Source organism: Panulirus ornatus, chromosome 8, assembly GCF_036320965.1.
Source record: "Panulirus ornatus isolate Po-2019 chromosome 8, ASM3632096v1, whole genome shotgun sequence".
NCBI lineage: Eukaryota > Metazoa > Arthropoda > Malacostraca > Decapoda > Palinuridae > Panulirus > Panulirus ornatus.
Window position 1 is genome coordinate 18,712,702 of NC_092231.1, and position 17,632 is coordinate 18,730,333.

Here is a 17,632-nt window from a genome sequence, read left to right on the forward strand (position 1 = left end):
CTATATAAATGTTACTCAGAGTTACTATATAAAAGTTACTAACCATAGATGTTACTCAGAGCGTGGAAGTTTTCAACCTAGACATAGAGGAGGGTGTGTGAGGTTTGCGAATCGTGGTGATATTGGTGACGTAAACACAGGAGATCCATAGAAATACATCCTGGTTTCAGTATTTGGTTGGCTGGGCTTCATGTCCATCAACTGCCAGAACCCTCTAGGTCGTCAACGAGAAGATACATCCACCAACCAAGTAATCTTCTTCAAGTGTTGAGGACAATTCCAAGACCACATACACCCTTCCTGGGCATGTGGCCTTCGTTCATTCTATAATGATTATGTTAATGCTAATATCAACGGTACATGACTCCAGCATCTACAAGGTAATCCAGTCCTCACCCTCTTGTTATATTCAAGAGTCGAACTTCCTAATTATTCGAGTTTCCTTTTCATTTTACAGGATCTTCTATGAACCAATATTTGATTTCGTACTTCCTGGTGGTACTTAGTGGTAATAAAAGTGGTGTACCATATTCTTGGTCTTACATATGATATATGCAGGTCCAGAAACTGGTAGACCATAGAATCGTCTTTGACGCACTGATTCCAAAAAAATTGGACGACGTTGCCCCGCATATGCAAGTCGAACTAACTCTTACGGGTACCGGCCACACCTCCCCAACACCCAGAGCTTCACCTCGCTCAGCATAGTTCTGGGGACCGCAAAACCTGAGTCTCTAATTAAGTCTTCGCATCATTCATGATTTTCCCGCCTGACCTTAATTAATGTTGCTCGCTCAGTTAACGCCTGGAGACAACTGGATTAAGGATAGATGATGAGATGTAGGCGTTAGTCTCTCTCTCTCTCTTCTCTCTCTCTCTCTCTCTCTCTCTCTCTCTCTCTCTCTCTCTCTCTCTCTTATCCTCTTCTTCTACTGCTTTTAAGGGAACTGCATTTCCATTTTTTCAGGTCATACCACCTCGCTTAATCCTTGGGTCTGTGTAAATTCTCTCTCTCTCTCTCTCTCTCTCTCTCTCTCTCTCTCTCTCTCTCTCTCTCTCTCTCTCTCTCTCTCTCCTTCCACGTCGCGGAAAATCAAGGACTCGAGCATGCGAATCTGTTTCGACGCGAGGCTTGATCACCATTCTATTTGACAGTCGGAGAACTAAATGAGTAGTGTCCCTTCGCCAGTATTACGACCCAAGTATTGATAACCTCCCCATAAAAAACCTTCCCCCTTAACCAGTGGTGTCCATTCCGATCCATATTGTAAAATGACAATTCATTCCAGAGAAAACGTAAGGCCAGCACCAGTCAGCCATGGGCGGTAATGAACGATGTAACTAAATAAAACAGAATCAATAGACTAATGGATAACAAGCATTGAATGAGAAATGCATAGTTGATGCTGGGAGGCAGAGGCTAAATCTACTTACAGCGTCATGTTAGTTGGCTTACTATTATTATACCTTAATGGGTTTTGTCCTAAATCCTCGTGAACGAATTACTGATATAGCAAATACGCTGGGCCAAAGTAGGGGCATTTATAGTGTATGTGTATGTTGGTATGCTTGTGTGCGCTGTTCGGGGAGTGAGTTACATGTTCATGTGGTGTGTGTGTGTGTGTGTGTGTGTGTGTGGTGTGTGTGTGTGGTGTGTGTGGTGTGTGGTGTGCGTGTGGTGTGTGCGTGCGTGGCGTGTGGTGTGTGTGTGTGTGTGTGTGTGTGTGTGTGTGTGTGTGTGTGTGTGTGCGTGTGGTGTGTGCGTGTGGTGTGTGTGTGTGGTGTGTGTGTGTGTGTGTGTGGTGTGTGTGTGGTGTGTGTGGTGTGTGTGTGTGTGTGTGTGTGTGTGTGTGTGTGTTACCTGATTCCGCCTGTACAAGGTTACACTGTGAGACGGAGGTAACCTTGGGCTAGTCAAATAACCTCTGACTCCAAGGGACTCCATCATATACCTGTTACTGGAAATAGCGAGACCCTGGAGCTGTGAGAACCCATAGAAAAGGGGTTCTGGAATAACTCCAAGACCCTTCCAGAATGGTCACATAACACGGCCTTGGGTGTCAAATATGACACACGGATGAAATACTCCCAACACAACACGAAAAGAAAAGAAAAGAAAAAATAGAGCAATTCTGAAAATAATATCTGAGTAAATTCACTTAGAGTTAGACTGGAGACACCAACTCCCTGATATTCATCTTTCCCCGATATTCTTACGGAATATCCTAAAAGAAAAGAAAAAAAAAAAAAATGGAACAGTAGTAAACTTCCCGCCCAAATTTCACGTTCTATTCGAAGACGATGGAACAACTTCCACTGAACAAATATTGAAGCAAAGACGGATGTAGTACCACTGAGAACCCACACCCAATCCCCAGAGAATGGCCAGACGTCGTCTGAGAGCACCACCTCTGGCAGGATCGATTGTAGTAGCAGCAACAGTCTCTCTCTCTCTCTCTCTCTCTCTCTCTCTCTCTCTCTCTCTCTCTCTCTCTCTCTCTCCCCTGTGCTCTTTTCTGGGAGTTTTTACCTTTGCTGAGGAAAAAATGGGTCGTGGATACGGTCTGAATTTATGTCCTGCATTCAAGTTTATGCGCAAGAGAAGGCTCCTAAAAATATGATGGAGAGAGAGAGAGAGAGAGAGAGAGAGAGAGAGAGAGAGAGAGAGAGAGAGAGAGAGAGAGAGAGAGAGAGAAATGTAGTTACAATACATCCTAGAGAAGACTACTGCATCCATAAATGCCTCTCTCTCTCTCTCTCTCTCTCTCTCTCTCTCTCTCTCTCTCTCTCTCTCTCTCTCTCTCTCTCTCTCGGGGACACTAATCCATACATCAACGAGAATCATCTGTTTTAGGGAAAGTGATATCTTCGCCCCCTCATGATTTTCTGGGGAAAAAGAATTCCAAGGTAATGCCATTGCCTCAGCAACGGCTGCGAAGTGAGAAGCGATGCAGTCGGGTGATGTCAAGATCACCCCAAATACATTGATAAACCGAGATAATATGAATGCTGTTGACCGAGTGATACAGTATGATCATATCTTGTTGGTGTTGTTATATGCCGAACTTATATCTGGTCTGTGTTGTCATATGTCACGACTGTATATACTCAAGTGTTGTGAGTTGATTATGGTTATATGTGTTCAATGTTGTGATAGACTATGACCACGTCTGGTCGGTGTTATGGTCAGCTATGGCTATACTGGCTGGGCTAAACAGATAATATGTGACCATTACATTGATCATACATGTTGTCTGGCAAATCTCGTAATGAATAATGTAAAAAGGGTTTGTAATATCAGGCCGGTGTTGAGAGAGATTCAGTAATATTTGCTCTAAACTGTGGTAAATTCCGCTAATATTCTGACACTGATGAGGTAATGATGTGGTAATGCTCCCGTATTACAATGGATTCCAAATGTGAATGAAAGTAGTTGAGTTCGGTCACCTGTGTTTCAATGGATTCCAAATGTGAATGAAAGTAGTTGAGTTCGGTCACCTGTGTTTAAGTTTCAGATGTCTGGAACAGAGAGATTTAGAAAGATGACAACACTTCCTTTGATATTCAGTTGTCACCAAACGTAAGCTCTTATAACACAACTTCTCTTTTTAAGGATATGGAGAGGGGATGCATCAGTACAAAGTGGGAGGAAAAGTCCTCTCCATTATGAAGTGTCCTGATATCCCCTCCCTCTATCATCTTTCCATCGGCAGTCATTTCTTCGTCCCTCTCGAAGTTCTTGAGCAGGTATTTCTTTACACACACTTTGTGTGTCCCATCGCCTTAGGCCTAAGGCACTACGTGAGTGCCTCTCTCCGTAGTATCTGAGTGGGGAACAGCCACACGAGGATTGACCGTTATGTTGCCTCGTTTCCTCGCTTCGCTAAGCTGAACATATCATCTTTCTTTCATCGTTCCTTCTTCCTATATCCTCTTCACTTACAAAACTTGAGTCTACAAACACCTGAAGTGATAATCCCCAGTGTAGTATACCTTTTCATAAGCTTAGTTTTGCCATTTGGATCGACATAGCGTCAGTAAGGTCTATATATAAACGAGAGAAACAATATGCCTGCGCATTTATTCATTTTTGATATGGTCTAGTACGCCCATCAAAACACTAATCCAAAATATGGACGCTGATTTAAAAGCCTATGTTTTTCGATTTATGTGATTTTCCTATGAATGAATCACGACGCAAAATCGTTTGAATTTCAACACTGTTGTTATTACCCGCCTCTTCCTTCTCCAGACATCTGTGCATGTCCCGAACCACATGGACTTCTTCGGGAAGACAGTTCCCAGGTAAGTACAGCTTGACTGTACCTGGCTTCTGTCGTGTAATAGCCATGACAAGACATGGCCAGTGTTGCAGTGTATAACGATGACAGATAATCACTTTTGTGGCACGTCATAATAACAGACGGCCAGCATTATAGATGGTCAGTACTGTGCGGCTATGTGATGATACATGACTAGTGCTGGAATACACACTGACATTACATGGACGGAACTGTTATGTTTTAAAGTAATAACAAACCAGTGTGTTTATACATAATGGTAACAAACGACGGGCCTTATCACATACCACGTCACACAAGTGATGTATTGTCCAGTCGTATACTTGTAGTGCTGATGTGACAACACAATACTGATAATGATATTCTGTCCTTTGAGACAGCATAGAATGATACAGGTACACACGTGGTAGCATCTTATAGTACAAAATAGTAGTGTATAGTTAATGTTGTGATATTCTCATTATGAAAGTACTGGACTACCTTCGTGGCACATATTGGTAATATCTCTTCTGTGCTGTGATGCAGGGTAATAACATCATGCAAGTTTTGTGATACTTGAGTTAATATCTGACCAGTAATATCATCTTGGTGTAATATGTTGAGAACTGATATATTTCTGGGTTACACCTTCCCAGCGTCGAGATATAACTTGGTGATATCTGGCAAGTGTTCTGTTACTTGATGGTGATATCTGATAAGTTATGAGATGAATTAAGGTAACATCTTCACTGATTCATTTTGCATTATTGTGAAAACTGTAACATACACTATTAACAACGTATGAGCATCAAGACCATATGCAAACTGTGAATACAGGATTATCTGGCTAGCGTTGCGATACCTCATGGAACTATTTTAGAGTTGCGTTAAAACATAGAGACACAATGTAGATATCATCAGTCATGACTCGGAGAGGAGTTCGCTCTATAATGTAGGTAGTAACTGGAAAGAATGCTCGGGCTGAGCTGAGTGTGGGAAGGTTACACACTATCCTCAGTGTTTCAGAATGCTTTCCGTAACTGTTTTAATGTCACAATCTAACGTGCTGTGTTGATATCCTCTCACCTCCCACATCTTATACTGAGGTAGAGGTAGATTAGATAGCAGTTATTGTTTTCCCTATAACTTCCACACTTTCTGTGCTATAGACTTAAACGAAAAAGTGATGTACACTCTCTCAGTAGCTAGGTCTTCTGGAGAGGCCGACCCTCAGCCTGTAATTTGAGGAGTCGAGAGTACAGAGTCCACTCCCTCAGCAGCGGGAGGCTGCTTAACGACACCTTAACCTACTGGTACTGGGTCACCGATGGCCGTCAGAAACCAGATATATCCCTAAAGTGTGGGAGACGCAATCCGTAGAAGAACCATCAAATGTCCAGAAATATCTAGAGACAAGCACGGGGGATGTGACCCGCACAAGAGAGAGAAACTGTGACTTATTCAAACGCAGGAGTGTTGCGTGGTCTGAGAAATGGTGTGCTTAATGCTAAAAGCTGTGATCACTGGAGCATGGCAGGCGGTGGTGGTGGTCCATCAGTCCATAACTAATGTAGTTTCATTCGTTTATCTTAACGATGGTGAGTCCCCCCTTCGGCAGCGTCTGGTACCTGGCGAACTGTGTCACTTGTTTGGATGAGGTTCTCAGTGTTCACTGACATTAGCTAACGCCGATTCCGTCCTTACTTCCTCCCTATGTCCTAAAGTTGATATCATTTGGTTCCCCGTGGGTTGACGGTCGCCTCATTTTCTATGAAGGGGGCTCACTAGCCCATGTTTTACGGGCGTCGGAAAGACGAGGGATGCCGAGGGGAATTTTGTCTCGGTGTTCATCACCGTTGGAGTCAGATGCAGGAAGTGACACTGTGATACTGCCACACGCATCGGTGCTGTGGTAAGATCTCATTATGACAGGTGCTCAGGTGATGCTTTATGCTGTGATGATGTCATATGCTCGGATGATGTCATAGAATGATGTCACGATTCCAGATATTCTGTTGACGTCGGTGGCTCTGGTAAGAAAGACTCAGGTAGATACGACAGTGATATCAATTGAGATGATAAATGTTACGGCAGTGTCACCCTCACAGTGCTCTCTCTCGCCTTCTGGTGGTGCTAATACAGTGGGACATAATAAACTTCAATAGCCTGAGGAACTCCTCGTACTCTTGCGATGACTGACTGACTCCTGGATTCTGAAAGGTGGCGCTGTCAGATGTTGTGGCACCAGATACCATATTGTAGGATCCAGATGCTGTATGAATATGAGTTCTTATAAGTAGGTGCAATGTGATGTTATAAGGTGTAGATGCATCAGATAACGTAATACCAGGCTTGGGTGAGGATGAATAGAACGGTGCAGCGGATGTGCGTCTCACACAGAATGCAATGGCATATTGCATAGAACCAGCACTTCCTATGGTAGCGCGTTAAGTGAGCGAGAGAGTGTTAAGTAAAGATATGAAAATGGCTTTGCTTCGCTTAATACTGTAGGAATTCACACACACACACACACACACACACACACACACACACACACACACACACACACACACACACACACACACGAAGCAGTGGGAGGGGGGGAAAACATTTTAAAAAGCTTCCGTGTTGATTTTTTCTGACGGTCTCTCTCTCTCTCTCTCTCTCTCTCTCTCTCTCTCTAATATGTAAATGATTAGATCATCTTCCTTCTTTCAAACGATAATTATATCAGTCGAAAATTCAGCCGTCAGTTTCAAAACAAGAACGCTTCCAGAGCATATATATATATATATATATATATATATATATATATATATATATATATATATATATATATATATATATATATATATACATACCTGGGGATAGGGGAGAAAGAATACTTCCCACGTATTCCCTGCGTGTCGTAGAAGGCGACTAAAAGGAGAGGGAGTGGGGGCTGGAAATCCTCCCCTCTTGTTTTTTTTTTTAATTTTCCAAAAGATGGAACAGAGAAGGGGGCCAGGTGAGGATATTCCCTCAGAGGCCCAGTCCTCTGTTCTCAATGCTACCTTGCTAACGCGGGAAATGGCGAATAGTTTGAAAAAAATAGTTTGAATATATATATATATATATATATATATATATATATATATATATATATATATATATATATATATATATATATATATACAGAGGTATAAGTTTGTTGAGTATTCCTGGTAAATTATATGGGAGGGTATTGATTGAGAGGGTGAAGGCATGTACAGAGCATCAGATTGGGGAAGAGCAGTGTGGTTTCAGAAGTGGTAGAGGATGTGTGGATCAGGTGTTTGCTTTGAAGAATGTATGTGAGAAATACTTAGAAAAGCAAATGGATTTGTATGTAGCATTTATGGATCTGGAGAAGGCATATGATAGAGTTGATAGAGATGCTCTGTGGAAGGTATTAAGAATATATGGTGTGGGAGGCAAGTTGTTAGAAGCAGTGAAAAGTTTTTATCGAGGATGTAAGGCATGTGTACGTGTAGGAAGAGAGGAAAGTGATTGGTTCTCAGTGAATGTAGGTTTGCGGCAGGGGTGTGTGATGTCTCCATGGTTGTTTAATTTGTTTATGGATGGGGTTGTTAGGGAGGTAAATGCAAGAGTCTTGGAAAGAGGAGCAAGTATGAAGTCTGTTGGGGATGAGAGAGCTTGGGAAGTGAGTCAGTTGTTGTTCGCTGATGATACAGCGCTGGTGGCGGATTCATGTGAGAAACTGCAGAAGCTGGTGACGGAGTTTGGTAAAGTGTGTGGAAGAAGAAAGTTAAGAGTAAATGTGAATAAGAGCAAGGTTATTAGGTACAGTAGGGTTGAGGGTCAAGTCAATTGGGAGGTGAGTTTGAATGGAGAAAAACTGGAGGAAGTGAAGTGTTTTAGATATCTGGGAGTGGATCTGTCAGCGGATGGAACCATGGAAGCGGAAGTGGATCATAGGGTGGGGGAGGGGGCGAAAATTTTGGGAGCCTTGAAAAATGTGTGGAAGTCGAGAACATTATCCCGGAAAGCAAAAATGGGTATGTTTGAAGGAATAGTAGTTCCAACAATGTTGTATGGTTGCGAGGCGTGGGCGGATAGAGTTGTGCGCAGGAGGATGGATGTGCTGGAAATGAGATGTTTGAGGACAATGTGTGGTGTGAGGTGGTTTGATCGAGTAAGTAACGTAAGGGTAAGAGAGATGTGTGGAAATAAAAAGAGCGTGGTTGAGAGAGCAGAAGAGGGTGTTTTGAAATGGTTTGGGCACATGGAGAGAATGAGTGAGGAAAGATTGACCAAAAGGATATATGTGTCGGAGGTGGAGGGAACGAGGAGAAGAGGGAGACCAAATTGGAGGTGGAAAGATGGAGTGAAAAGGATTTTGTGTGATCGGGGCCTGAACATGCAGGAGGGTGAAAGGAGGGCAAGGAATAGAGTGAATTGGAGCGATGTGGTATACAGGGGTTGACGTGCTGTCAGTGGATTGAATCAAGGCATGTGAAGCGTCCGGGGTAAACCATGGAAAGCTGTGTAGGTATGTATATTTGCGTGTGTGGACGTGTGTATGTACATGTGTATGGGGAGGGTTGGGCCATTTCTTTCGTCTGTTTCCTTGCGCTACCTCGCAAACGCGGGAGACAGCGACAAAGTATAAAAAAAAAAAAAAAAAAAAATATATATATATATATATATATATATATATATATATATATATATATATATATGCGTGTGTGTGTGTGTGTGTGTGTACGCAGGGAGCTATTTTCACTGCAGCATAAGATCTGACTTGCTCTACTCACACGCTGGTGGACTCCCACTGTGCAACTCTTTCCATATTTTCAGACGGGTGCTGACCCAGAATGTCTGCGGTCTCTCTCAGCAATATCGCTGCTCGTAAATTTTTTCTCGTATAAAGGAATTGGTAATATCAGTCTCAGACCACAAAATTCTTATTTGCCTCGACGTCGCCTCCGAGCAAGGTCCATGTTTTGTGCTGGCTATTGTTGAAATGACGCGTATCCTTGGACAACTGATCCGGGAATCGCGCAAGACAAACACAATAATCAATGTGTTATTACCGTCAGTACGTGTGCACATGCTTCATAAATCTGTCACACGCAAGATATTGCCCTCTGGAAACTATATTCCGAATGAAGTCGTTGTCTCGACAGGCATATATATATATATATATATATATATATATATATATATATATATATATATATATATATATATATATATATATATATATGTCGGACGAGAAGCTGGAAATCCTCCCCTCCCGTTTTTTAATTTTCAAAAAGAGGGAACAGAGAAGGAAGCCAAGTGAGGATATTCCCTCTAAGGCTCAGTCCCCTGTTCTTAACGCTACCTCGCTAACGCGGGAAATTGCGATACAATATATATATATATATATATATATATATATATATATATATATATATATATATATATATATATATATATATATATATATCCTCCAACAGCCAGGACTCGAACCCAGGACATTTAGGGCTTATATTCTGGCTGGCGCCAGGCAATTCCATTCCATTCAGTCCCTTAAACTTAAAATGTGCCAATTTATACTAGCTATTGACGAGCATGTTGCTTCTTGTGTCAAACACAATCATTCTACCACTGAAGTCACCGATGTGTCCTGCTTCGGTGATATATTCCCCTCATAAAAGCATAAATGACCAACTTCAGGAGAAGGAAGTAGCGCCCCCATGGGAAAATCCTAAGTAAATCCTATATCGCGAGAGATTTGTCGTCTTCTGGATTGTTTACATCGTCTATAATCCTTTTTCTGATGTTCGGAAAACTTTGAAACAAAACGGCAGCGGGATGACTGAAACCCTGACAAAGTTCCGACGTAGAAATGTTTACTCGTCGAGTCTGGTAAATATACGCGTGGGAATATTCGGGGAACTTTTCCAATCATCTCAACGTGTCTCCCTCTTCAGAGTTAAATTGTGTCATGTCGAGCGGAAGCCGTCAGGTTTACTGCAGCCTGACGACGACGAGGCTGATGACATCATTCTGGTCGTGGGGGAAATATTTGATATTGAAATATTGAGAGAGAGAGAGAGAGAGAGAGAGAGAGAGAGAGAGAGAGAGAGAGAGAGAGAGAGAGAGAGAGAGAGAGAGAATTGAGAGAGAATTGAGAGAGAGAGAGAGAGAGAGAGAGAGAGAGAGAGAGAGAGAGAGAGAGAGAGAGAGAGAGAGAGAGAGAGAGAGAGAGAGAGAGAGAATTGAGAGAGAGAGAGAGAGGTAAACAGAGCGAGTACGGTAATAACTTTCGCTAGGGTATTGACCTAAAAATGAAGAAGGACAACAATGTGTCAGCCACTGTGCCAAGAATTCCGGGTTGCTGATTTCATAATCTCTTTAAAAAAAACATACACTTGAACATACTGATACTCTTACGGAAATCTGGGGTCTTGGAAGGTTATATATGTAGGTGTCAATTAATACGAATGTCTCCTATAAACCATAAACATCGATCCACTGCTTGATATGACCGTGTGTCAAAGGAAGGCAAATCCAATTCACCTTCAACTCGAATCTGATTTGGATTCTGAACTATTCACGTCTTCTCGAAATTCAGTTCGATCATGATTCGTTGGCTAGAGAGTAAGTACATCGTCAGCATATCAGCAGAGATACCTCAAACGGGAGGAAACAGTCGAGATTCAAAGACGCCACACTGATGAATAAAGTTGTGGAAGGGAATTCCCACTACCATTATAAATACCTCACTGCAGGATATGTCGTTGGCTACAATTGTATGAATAATTAAAATCAATTCAATGAGATTAATAAACCCATCGCGTCTCTCTTGATGATCAGATTATTAGGAAACAGTAAATATTGAAATAAGTTCACATCAGAACTTACTATTTAAGAAGGTTCCTTCATTCATCTTCAAATCTAATCTAATGTATGGCATTGTTAGCATGCTAAGTAAATATTGAAATAAGTTCACATCAGAACTTACTATTTACGAAGGTTCTTTCACTTATCTTCAAATCTGATCTAATGTATGGCATTAACATGCTAAATGCACATTCAATCAACTAAAGAGGACGGCATTTTCAACCACTTCAGAGTTTGTTTGAGGCAGAATCTACTGAGTTAAAATTAGGCGGAAAGGGATTATTGAATGTGTGCACATTTAGAAACACCTAGGCCTATGGCAGAGCGAAAATGATCTAAAATGTGGTAGGTTAATTTTCTATTTTTTTTCCCCCGCAGAAATTTCATTTGTATTCGCCTCCCCACACATATATCAAATAACCATGGTGACATCACATACTCCTGCCTCAGACCCATTTTCTCCTGAAACAACTCTTCCTCCTCCTTCTCCTCCTCTCTTCCTACTTCCACACAGCCATATTCTCTTGAGTAAAACTCCTCACTGCTTCAAGTTACTCTTCCACCACACACCATATACTCATATCACCTTCTATAAAGCATCTATATCAGCCCTATCGTACGCTTTCTGAGGATCCATAATTGCCACATACAAATTCTTTTGTCTCCTTAAATATCTCTCACACACATTCTTCAAAGCAGACAATTTATCCATCTATCCTCTAACACATCTGAAGCCACACTGTTCCTCTCCAGTCCGGTGGTACTGTGTACATACCACCAACCTCTCGGTCACCACTCTCCCACCTATGTAAACAACCAGGAGCTCAACAAACTTTTACGACCGTAAATCGAACATTTACCTTTGTCCCCCTTGCATTTATACAATGGCAATATACAAGCATTTCGCCAATCCTCAGCCATGCATTCATTAGATATTCTAACTAAAGAATAAACAGCACAGTCACCTACTTTCTTGTGAGAGACATAAGTGCAATGCCATCCACTATGCCGCTTCGCCACACTTTATCTTCGGCAAGGCTTTCATCACCTCGTCGATTTAATAAACCGTATGCCATGATCCTCTCACTCTGCATATCTCTCCAACCCAGACACCCCACATCTGCCACCCTATCATTTAACACATCCAACAGTCCCTCAGGGTACTCTATCCATCGCCTGTTCACCTCTTCCTTACCTGTTATCACGTCCCCATCTGCTCCCCTTCTCTGATGTTCCCCATTTGTACTCTCGTTCTCCTCACTCCATTAACCTCCTTCCAAAACATTCATTCACTCTCTCTGAAATATGTCGACTGTCTTACCCAAGCTCTCCCTCTTTCCCCTTTTCAGCCCCTGTACCCTTCTATTGACCTTCTGCCGCTTTCTCCTGTACATCTCTTAATCATTCATATTCCTTCCCTTTAGCTGATTCCCATACACTAACAATCTAACTTCCTCATCCTTCCATACATATTACCTTTACGTAGTAGGCGAAGTATCAGAAACATTTCCAAGTTGATTTTGATCAAATAAGAACCACACACATAAACATCCCAAGTTCTCTCGATGCCCAAATCATATCGGCATTTTGAGCATGTGATGGATGGTAGTGAGTTTAGGACAGAAACTGTGCTAAGACAGAAAAGGAAATATAACACTGATCATACTTTATGCTGCTTTCTGAGATCTTTAGTCAATTGCAAAGAAATTTCTTTTCTTTACTCTCGAAGAGCTTTTAAATGTATCCTGATTTGACCGTGTATCCGGCTATTATGTACAGTGACTATCACCCTCTGACCTTTATACAGCGAAGGCAAAGCCAATATCAAAGGCTGATGCGATATATATTGGGTTACAAGACTATGATTTAAAATATAAGGCTCATACCTTAGAAAATAGCCGGCATTGTTTCTAGAATTCGTCGCCGAAATGTTTAAATTCCAAAGGTAATTATATGAGCTTTACGTTTTCATTACTTTTGTCTTAGAATTAAAGAGTCTTGTTGGTGCGAGACTTCTGGAAATATTTTAAGTTTGTATATATCTTTTCAGACTTTTATGTTTCGTAAATTAGTGGGATCTGACATGCCATGTGGGAAGTCATTATGGGGATGAACTAATCTTAAAGTTAGAACGTCGAAAATAGCTTTTTTGTGAAAGTGCGTGCGCACGTGTGTGTGTGTGTGTGTGTGTGTGTGTGTGTGTGTGTGTGAGAGAGAGGGAGAGAGAGAGATAGAGATAGAGATAGAGATAGAGAGAGAGAGAGAGAGAGAGAGAGAGAGAGTGTAGGATCTTAACATGAGTGTTTGGCTGCATACCTTTCCTCAAAGCCCACTGTGATGCCCACTGCTTCTATCAGCTTACCTCCCACACTGTATATTCTTCAGACCTTCCACAGGGCATGTTTATAACCGTATGGCATGCTCTCTCCAGATCTATGAATGCCATATATAAATCCATCTGTTTTTCCTAAGTATTTCTCAAATATTCTTTCAATCAAACACCTGATCCACACATTCTCTACCACTTCTGAAACGGCACTGCCTCTCCTCCCAGGTACTACTCACTACCACTGTATCTCCCACCTTTCGCATGCCAGCTCTACTTTCCTAAATACCTCCCATTCCTCATCCACTCCACTTGATTCATGTACTCTCACCTTTTGCCCCTCTATACTCGATCTCTCCTGGTATTCCTTCCCACAAGTCTCTCTTTTCCAATCTCAACCTACTCTTAAGACTCTCCTCTTACCGAAATTGTTTCCTCTCTTCGGAAAACCTGTACAAGTATTCATCCTCGTCTTCACAAGATAGTGTTAACATTCCCACCAGATGTCCCTCTCAGCACATTTCCATGCGAAATTCTATCTTTCACACACCTGTCAATTGATGTAAAATCCGGTAATGCCTGCTGACTATACTCCTTATTCACATAAGTATACTTGCTTTTGTCCCTCTTTTTAAACCCAGGTATCCCCGATCACCAGTCCCTTGAAAGCACATACTTCCACAAGATGTTAACCATTTCCATTCACCGTAAGGAATATCCCATACCCCTTATTCATACGATCAACCGTCGAATTACTCACCTTCGCATTCAAATCACCCATCATTAATACTCGGTCTCCTACATCAAACTGCTGACACATTCACACAGTAGCTCTCAAAACACTTGCCTCTCATGATCTTTCTTCTTATGGCCAAGTGCACAAGCACTAATAATCACCCATCTCTCGCCATCAAATTTCATTTTTGCCTACATCAGTCGAGAATTTACTTCCTTACACTCTTTCACATAATCATATAACTCCTGCTTCAGGAGTAATGCTACTCCTTCCTCAGCTCGTATGCTCTCACCAACCCCCCTGACTTTAATCCAAAGACGTTTCCAAACCATTCTTCTCTTTTACACCGAGCTTTGTTTCACTCAGACAGAATATCCAAGTTTCTTTCCTCAAACATACTTACTACCTTATCTCCCTTCTCATCTTGGTTACATCCACACACACTTAGACACCCCAGTCTGAGCGTTCGAGGAGGATGAGCACTCCCTGCTTGGCTCCTACTGTCTTGTCATTTAGAAATTGAAACACACGAAGGAGAGGGTTTCAAGCCCCGTGCTCCCGCCCCTTTTGTCACCTTTGACGACACGCATGATATACAGTGGTAGAATTCTTTCTCCCCTACCCAAGGGATATAGATAGAGAGACACATAAGTAGACAGATAGATATAAAGTAAAAAACTGAGTTCCTCTGTATTAGTTCCCAGTGAGCTGACCTAATTTACACGAAACACGCAACCATTACATAGACTGTCGAGACCCCCAGTCCATAAATGATGCGTTTTTAGCTTTTGTACTCCAGAAAAAAAAAAAAAAAATCATCATTCGTCTAGCCGTTCTCCTCCCCTGGCTACCTGATCCTAATTTTTCCCCACACCTCCAATTATATAATCTCCACACGACAGAGTCAGACCCCAATTCCTGGCGATACTGCTCTGGACAGTAACTTTTATATAATGCAAGTAAAGCACGATGTCCCTCAATTTAATTTCTTTTATACACCTGAAACAGCAAAATACGTGATCTCCGTGCGCGATACCAAGGCCTCGGGGGACAGATGATTCAGTGGAATTCAGGGAAAAATCTTTACCGCTGGCAGATTGTCATCACCAGAGAGGAGATGATTCTCAAGTCCGACGGGGAAATGTTCATAACGTGTCAGCTGTTCCTACTGCCAACTCATATTACCCTTCCGCAGTGCCTCGGTGGCGAGGGAGTTTAGTCGAAGACATTGTGTATGTAACGTATAGCTACAGGGGTGACGTGTTAGCCTGGTGATACAATGCTCCTCTGGGAGTATCAAATGAGCTTTGGAGTACCTTTTAGTAGTGTGCGTGCCACCCTTTCACAAAGGCACGGTGCCATTGCCGGAGCAAAATGATGCAGAAGAGGGATGTCATGCTAATGTGAGGGTACCATGAGAGTTTATGGATACCCGGTTGTCATAGTGGGATCAAACTGCTTAATCAGGGTATCCCATGAGATAATGCTCCAGTAAGGTACCATCCTACCGTGATGTATGCTGCTGCTGTAAGGTCATCATAGAGTTTGAAGGTATCGTAGTGACATGTGGACATTATGATGCTCCTCTGTTCCTGAAGTGACATGGTCAGTTCTTGTTATGTGAGGAAAAACAATCATACATCTGTAATGTTTTCCAAATGTGAAGATGACCATATATCTGTAACTTATGGGAGGGTAATTTCTTATAGCTTTCACATGATGTAATGCATTTTCTTGCAATTTTGAAATACTTCACATGTCTTTTAAAAGAGTTTTAGCAAATTTCTAAGCAATATAAAGGTAAGATTTCAGTAAGAACCAAATTCACCAGATCTAAACAGCAAATCACAAAAATACACGGTATAGCTAAATGAAAATGGTGCATTTGATTTAAAATCTTTTCACTGTACTTTCAAGGATTGGGAAAGGGATGAAATGCCTTTTTTCCGTTTAGAATAATGAGAATAAAAGATGACAAACTGTCAAAAAAATATCACTGCATTAAAATATACTAAACCATTACCATCGTGCGTTCCATTAACGGTCCTAAGTCATCCCAGTATCCCAGCGGGGCCATTAGAGGAAAGGTGATAGGAAGCAGGTGATACAGAACGCCCAACATCACCCAGCACTTGCTGAGGCACACGTGACGGTGAGTAAAGAATATCATGGGTCACCCAAAAGCCTCCAGCGTACGAGGCAAAGGCTTTTACAGAATATGCTCTGTCATCCAGGAGGCACAAGCCGCTGCTGAACCAAAGCCGAGGGTCAATATAGATCGTTCTTGCGTCATCCATTAGTAGTGGCCGTTGTGTTAACCAGCAGACACTACCAGCCACTGAATCACAGGTGAGGGTTATTAGCGAGTGTCTTGTTTCAACCAGGGAACCTCGACAGCCACTAGAGAATCACAAGTGCCTATCGTCCAGCGACCCCTGGGCCACAGGTGACGATCATTACTGAAAATCCTGGATAACCCAACGGGCTTCGGCGACCACTATGCAATAAGTAACGACCTGCACAGAATATCTCGGTTCGCTCAGCAGCCACTGAGCCAAAACTGAAGCTCTGATCTCCACACAGAGACTACCAGCTGACGTCCACAACCTCTGGGTTCACACTCCTCAGCGTTGCCGAAGGTAGTCAGCTCAGTTTCCATTGCGGATCCCAGTGATGTAGTTGCGGAGGCAAACCTTGTGATGTAGGGCGATCCTTTTAACATCCAATAAAGCTCACGTTGCAGGAGCAGGAGGCTCGCGGGTTGAAGGTTGGCCACCGGCCAGCTGCGGAATCGGGAACACATTCATATGGTACGCTGGACGCATCTGTGATAGCCTGATGGAATAGCGAATTAATCCCATATCCTTGTGGAGAGAGAGAGAGAGGCTATCGATGGGGTGTCCTATTGGCTGGTATTCAATAGATGTCGTTTGCTCTAGAGGTAATCGGTGTCTGCAGATCTACACGGTTTAAATTTGTATTAATCATATTTCAGTTCTATTATTCATTTCTGTATGTGTACGATACGGATGTATCATACACTTGGAGACACCTTCCTTTGAGTTTCAATTAGCTGCTGTCTCTGCCACGAAATCATCGCAGATTCTGCACTGCTTTTATTCAGTCCAAAAGCCACTTATTATTTTGAATGCAAGAAAGGCGTACGGACCAGATGGAATCCCTCCTCGCGTTTGGATTGTGTTCCTGTGCTTGTTCGTCTTTGTCACTGTTGACTGAAATCCAGAAGTTTGCTCTCTTGAAAACACGTATTGGTACAACCTTTCCTAAAGGTTCTAACCATTCCACCCATGTCAACGCTTTGACATCTACCATGTTATATCTAACGTCCAAAATCCCTCGTTACCTCTCACTTTCTTATGTCTCTTGAATCTCAAACGCTTCTCTCTGATTATCGTG